The following is a 7,908-nucleotide window of genomic DNA, read 5'->3' as shown; positions in this document are numbered from 1 at the left end:
AAAGATGAAAGTGAAAGAAATTGTTGAGAAGAACAACTGTTTTATTTTTTTCACGAAATATTAAAAAAGAAGAAAAACATGATTTTTTGATACTTAAGGTAGTCTCAGGTAAGTTAGATTGATTAGAGTATATATAAATTTCTCTTCTATAATATAAGATAGACTCTCGGTACGTGATATTTTTGGTATTAAATTTCATTTTTGTTGATATAAATATAAATTATATATATTTCAACAGTATCTTTTAACTTTTAACCGTTTTTTGCAAATTTTATATTTGTTTATAACAAAAATTTTTTTATGGACAAGAGAAAGATATGTCGCATAGCGATAACAACTGAAGGAACTGTTTAATGGAATAATATATAATCAAATATAGTTGTATATGTTAAATAAAAATATAGTTGTATATGTTAAATAAACCATGTTTTTATGTAATTTATATATTTAATACTCATATTAAAAAAAAAACATTTTATAAGAAATGTTTTTTCATATATAACACATTTATGTTTTTCCATATATAATACATTAATTTTAATAATTATACTAAAAATTTTTGTTTGCGTTAGAGTTTGTTTTAATTAAATATAAAACATAAAATTTTATTTAGTTATAACGACTGAATATTATATTTGTAAACAACCAAACTTGTTTGACAAAATTATATAAGAATGCGCGCTACATATTTCCTTTTTTTATTTAAATGTATCGTTAACACAACTGTATTTCTATTTAAAAAATAATTGAAAAGTATATACATTTTAAATAGATCTGTGCGTATCTAATACAATATATTATGTACTCACATTAGGTCAAATAATTTCCATATTCACTATAATATCTCTTTATTTTCACTATGTAAAATTATATGTATTTGTATATGTGTCAACAAATAGTTATATTTTTTATATCAACTGTTAGTATACATAATAGTACAAATTTAGTCAACTATAATCGTATATAATCCTATTCGAGATTTTAAGATTTTTATCGCAATATATAATCAGATATAACATCTGACCTAATCATATATAGTTTTATAAGATTTTTATCTATACTAATCATATATTATATATAATAAATAATACCAGATGTTAATAAAATCATACAAAATTACACATATCTGATATTATATCATTTCTTCTGGATTAATACGTTTATAAAATATAATTAAACTATTTTTTTATAAAGAACTTTTGGACTTCTTATAAAAGTCGTGGAAGTTACGGTACCACCGGCATTAGCATTACCTAAGATGTATTACGTGCAGGTTGTGTGGTCAGATTGACATCTTTTTGTTTGCATGCGTGGGTATATATGTGTGTGTGTGTGTGTGTGTGTGTGTGTGTGTGTGTGTGTGTGTGTGTGTGTGTGTGTGTGTGTGTGTGTGTGTGTGTGTGTGTGTGTGTGTGTGTGTGTGTGTGTGTGTGTGTGTGTGTGTGTGTGTGTGTGTGTGTGTGTGTGTGTGTGTGTGTGTGTGTGTGTGTGTGTGTGTGTGTGTGTGTGTGTGTGTGTGTGTGTGTGTGTGTGTGTGGCGCGCGCGCGCGCGCTAACTAGAACACTTAGAATATCTTTGATTTTTTTAATGATGTGAAAAAGTGTTTTGATGCTATGAAAAACAAAAATTGTTCGATTCAAAAAGCAAAATTCTTTTTTTAATGTCACCTTTTACGATATTTTAAAATCATTTTATCAAATGAAATGACCTTTTTAAATGCTGACTTTCAAATAAACTTTGAATCACAAAAATTACGTTCAGGAAAAAAATTGTAATAAAATTTATTGTATATTTTAGTTCAAAGATCTACTTTTCAGAAAAGGTACATTTTTAGATTTTTAAAAATAGGTTTTATTTTTGTAAAATCTTTATCTATTTTCAAAATTGTTGAAACTAAACTTTGATGTAAATCAAGATGTCTTTCTATGTATAACTGTGTTGCATGAATATTTATAAATATACTTTAAATAAAAAGGTACATATATATATATATATATATATATATATATATATATATATATATATATGTACCTTTTTAAAATTACAGTTTTATATATTTGTATACATATATATATATATATACCTTTTTAAAATTACAGTTTTATACATATGTATACATACATATACATATATATATATATATACAGGATGTCTGGTAATAATCGCCTCACCGCTCATATGCAGGTAGAGCAGGTCAAACTGAGTAGAAAAGTCCTCTATCATTTTTCAATTTTCGAAATAATTATCGAGAAATTAATTAAAAAAGGTCGACGAATCCACGCAAGTAAAGCGCGCACGGCGAGAAGGCCGTCCCACCGCTACGCGGTTACTAGGCGCGCTACTCATACGCATTTATTTCTAGTCATAGACCGCTTCTCCTATCATTCAATGAGCGCCTAGTAACCGCGTAGCAGTAGGATGGACCTTCTCGCCGCGCGCTTGTACTCGCCCAAATTTATCAATCTTTGTTAATTAATTTCTCGATAATTATTTCGAAAATCAAAAAATGGTAGAGGACTTTTTTACTTAGTTTGACCTGCTCTACCTGTATATAAGCGGTGAGGCGATTATTACCGGACACCCTGTATATATATGTGCGTGCGTACGTGCGTGCGTGCGTGCGTGTATATACATTGAAATCACTGAGATGTCTTTAAAAAATATTTAAAAATGTACCTTTTTAAAATTACAGTTTTATATATATATATATATATATATATATATATATATATATATACATATGTATACATTTAACCTACATATACATGCTACCGAGCTAAAATCATAGCGTCCAAAGATTCTGCGAGTGGATTTTATAAAAAAACCAAATTTGTCTTTAAAAAATATCTAAGGATGTACCTTTTTAAAATTAACAAGAAACTCATATATATATTCTCTCTCTCTCTCTCTCTCTCTTTAAATATAGTAATTTTTTTGTTATATCCAGACTCGAAAAGGATGAGTCAGTAGAAGTACGCGACTTACCCGTGTCGAAACGCACTCCTTATCTCAACGCTTCCAACTCGAACAAACTATGCAGAGGCTTTAAACCTGTCAAAGACCTCAAAAGTCTCTTTTACTAGTCTAGTAGGCCGTCCGTTCGTTGATCCCTTTTTTTGGTAAGGGAATTAAAGCCCTGTTACACAGGACGAGACCTTGTGCGATGTGGAATTTAAAAAAGCAAGAGCGAAGTTAATTAATTAAATGAATTATTCAATTAAACATTATAATTTATTAGAAAAAATTAAAGAAAAAATGAAGATAAATAAACATACAGAATTTAACATTATTATCCGCGGTAACATAAAGAGAAATACAAATATATATATATATATATATAAATACTATTTATGTAATGTGTACATAGTTAAATAATTTGAATTATTATCGCCGATGTTACACGAATTCGAAGGTCAACAATCAAAAAAATTCGGGAGAAATTTTAATGTTATATCTTAGGTTTTGACTGTTCAATGTATAATTAATACATAAGAAAAAATGAACCAATATCAAAACGTATAAGTAAGTAAACGTAAAGTGTATATATAAAGACGGTCAAAAGTGTATGTATAATTAGATACATTAAAATCAAGAGATTGAAATTCATAAGCTAAATAAAACATGCATCTAAATTAAAATTAAAATAGTGGACATTTACTAAGTCCAAGTCGTAAGATTTATTTGTCTTTTCTAATTTAATATACTTTAAACAATTCTTTATTATCCTCTAGAAATGATATTCAGAATTACAAATAAAAGAGTAGAGAATCTTATTTCCAACAATATTAATATAAAAAAAAAAACAGGTTAAACCAACGAAATATTCTGAACAAAACAATGACAGAGAAGTGAAAAAGATTTTCGTTATTCCATATGGTAAAAATATTTCTGAATTGAATATTTATTTCGGAATGAATATATTTCGGAAATGATAGTCTCTACGATTAAAAAATCCGATCTAACAATAGGGTACCGCTTAAATAAACTAGATAAAATTATAAAAGTACAGAAAGATAAAAACCTTTTTATGACTAATTCCAATGTTATATATAAAATAAATTGTAATGAATGCAATGCGTTTTACATTGGGACAGACAAAAAGACAATTACGGACAAGAATAAAGGAACACATTAACAACATAAAAATGAATTCGGAAGAACACTCGGTAATTTTAGAACACATCTTGAAAGAAAAACATACATTTAACTGGGAAGATGTGAAAATTCTGGACTACGAAACGAATTATCATAAGAGACTCACTTAAATTGTAATGAATGCAATGCGTTTTACATTGGGACAGACAAAAAGACAATTACGGACAAGAATAAAGGAACACATTAGCAACATAAAAATGAATTCGGAAAAACACTCGGTAATTTCAGAACACATCTTGAAAGAAAAACATACATTTAACTCGGAAGATATGAAAATTCAGGACTACGAAACGAATTATCATAAGAGACTCACTTCAGAAATATTGCATATCAAAGAACAAAAGAATGGTTTAAATTTAAATAAAGATACCGAATTACTTAGTGACGCTTATTATGATATCTTACAAGTTGATAAACATATAAAAACTTGTTTATAAGACGAGAATAATTGCGGATAATGATAGGTTGTTTAAACACGCGAAAGGTTTTTCTTCGACCTTTTATGTCATGATGAACAGTATAGCTTAGAATCTGTTGGAAGTGAGACGTCTCATAGAGTCAAGAAGCGTTTGATATTTTAAAACAATGGACAGACAAGTAAGTTTAAGACGAAACAAGATTGTAATTAATTAGTATTAGTAAGATTTAAACATCACACAGCAATGCCAACGTAATTTTTGATATATTTATAGAATATACATCTCCACGCATCTAAAAACGCACAGATTGTTGATGGATAACTGTAAATTCTGACCCTCAATTGATAATAGAATAATTGGTTACTAATAACTTTTGATGGCACATGTTTTATGTTAAACTAGCGACATTCGAACAATTAAGTTTATAATTTCCGATTTGTACACAACCATCAATTAAGCTTGCTTATACTTTGCGCGTAGTAAAAACCACCATGGATGCTCAAAAGGCTCCATTACATATGTACTGATGCAAGATTTAAAAATGAGGATTTGATTGTAGTTTTCGTTACACGAATTTTTGTATTTGTATTTGCGTTCAGTATGTACTGAAGAAGGCTGCGTACAGCCGAAACGTACCTATATGATGTAATTTAGAACTGAAATAAATATTATTATTTTGTGAATATATATTTAAATTTGCTCGTTAGTTGGCCAAATAATTATTAATCATAGTTAGATTAAAATACGAGCGGTATAATTTAAAAATTTTGAATTTAATTCTTTATTAATTTTTTGGGTATTCTACAATGGAAAGAAAAGAGAATATTGAGATCTTAATAAATTGTTATATTCTAGTCCAGTCCATCCGGAAGTCCTCAGTTTAAACGAAATTGTTATATTATTTGAAAAAATAAAAAGAAGGTAAAAATCGAAATTTTGTGAGTTTATCTTTATTCAGTAACCAAGTTTATATTTATTCAGTAACCGAGCATATAAAATATTGACAAACTCGAATATACGGGTTATTTTACGGAAAAAAAGGTACTCCCTTTAAGTGTATTTGATAATTAACCATATGAAATGCTGATAAACTATACGGGTTATTGCATGAAAGAAAAGTGCAAAATAAAGACTGAGAAGAACGGATGCGATAATTAATTACAGAAATGTATGTATGTAATAGGTTAGTGATTTTTAAAGAATGAAAGATTCCATGGAAATTTAAGAATTACAGTCGGACCTCTTATCCTATGACCCTCTTATGCTACGAAACTTCTTATCCTACGACAAAAAATCCTCTCATGCTACGACCGCGAAAGGGGAATTATACCCCACTCTCAAATTTTTGTCGTAGGATCAGAGGTTTAAGGGGAAGATTCCGGACTGAAAATGTCGTAGGATAAGAGGTCCGACTGTATTTAAATTTAAACAAAATAATAAGATAAAAAAGAAATAGAAATTATTTAATTGAACTCACTATTTGTTGATAAATGTGGACGCAGGTAAAATGGCTGGGGTCAATGAATACTGATTTCCAATTATCCGTGAAAAAGTTGACGATAGACATCCATCAGAGAGTTATAAACAAGTCACACTACATAATTAAGTTTAAATTCATGTTCACTGAGACGTAAATTATGGAATAACAAATAGATGTCGCGAAAAAGAATCCCCGAGGCTATATATTTAAAGTCAAATTGAAGAAAACTAGATGCTCAGGTGCGATATCACAATCGCGATGATGAATATTCTATAGAATTTATTATAAGCAACTGTGACCTAAAGGTAGTCTGTTAGGCGAGCACTCATATCAAAGGTTTTCAGTTTTTTATCTCCAATTTAAGACTCTAGTTTTAAACAATTTCAGTTTACGATGACTCTGTTTTATTTAAAAATTTTCTTAAGTAAGCTAGAGAGCCCTTTGAGTGTTTATGCATGGCTCATTGTCAGTTTCATTTGTTATCTTACGATTTGAAATTCTCGTCTCGCCTATCAGATATTCGTTGAAAATTAATATTTTATGAAAGAATCGTGAAGTTTATCGTAACACTTTAAATATATATTATATTCTAATATGTACATATTTTTGTCTTACAATTAGCGAGTCTCTCATATGTTGTATCAATCTATGCTAGTTAACGGACTGTTTGTTATATTCTTCTCTTTGAAGAATTTGTTAAAGTCTTCTGGCATTGTGACCATCTGTAGTATAATAATCATGACTTTTGGTAATACCATGATAAACTGGAAGAAAATATATAACTTAAATTATTTTGTAGTCAAAAAACTTGATAGTAAAGATTATAAATTAGTTATTTATCAAACTGTTTTATACAGAAAGAATTAGAGAGGAAGAAATTAATGTTTCTAAATATCAATTTGTTTAATAAAAATTTTCGTCACATATCGAATAAAATAATAAATATATTATATAAGATGTGGTAAAAAAAGTATATTTATAAAGCTTATACCATAATAATTAATAGGATGTTAAAAGATAAAATAAAAATAAATGCAGAAGAATAAATATAGAGAAACTAACACTTCGCAAAAAGCCATCGCCAAAATAGAAGAAACCCGATCCAGTAAATTTTAGTGGATGATGTATTATTTGCAACGTATACTGATAAATCTGCACATACATACAAAATAATTATTTAAACAGTTTATTTAAAACATTTGTTTTTATTATAAAAATTTATTTTACTTCGTCACGAACACCAACATATCAAAGGAAATTTGTCAGTTTATGAATGATTCTTTTCATTTCACTTGCCTAAAAAAATAATCAGTATTTTATTATATTTATACTATTCTATACTGCTCGAGAAAATAAAGTAGGAGACTTTAAAATTTCAAATGAGTAATTATGTATAATCAATAATTGTCGTAATCTACATTCTAATATAGATTACAAAAATTACAAAAATGTTCAACTTTTTATACACGTAATGATTTGAAATTTTAAATTTTTTGCCTCCTGCTTGACTTTTCAGGTAGTTGGAGAGAGATATTAAACTGTTAATAATTATGTAAGCCATTCTGCATATTAAAATTCATATAAGAACTTATCTTAGCGCTGACACGCTTGCAAACATAATTTATACAGAAGAAGAAGGTTAAGTTAGAATATTAATAATCACCAGTAGAATTTAAAAAAAAATGAAAAAAAACTTTAACCGTCGACCTGACTGGCTAAGAACTTTTATTTGAATATTTAAGAAATATTACATTACGATACGTTTCGACTCTTAGTTTGGGTCCTCTTCAGATATACAGTTTCTACAAAAAAGTTCGAAGTTGTCAAATATAAAAATAATGTACGTGTGGATA

This window comes from Anoplolepis gracilipes, chromosome 11, assembly GCF_047496725.1.
Source record: "Anoplolepis gracilipes chromosome 11, ASM4749672v1, whole genome shotgun sequence".
NCBI classification, from domain to species: Eukaryota; Metazoa; Arthropoda; class Insecta; order Hymenoptera; family Formicidae; genus Anoplolepis; species Anoplolepis gracilipes.
Note: the sequence above shows the minus strand (reverse complement) of the source record.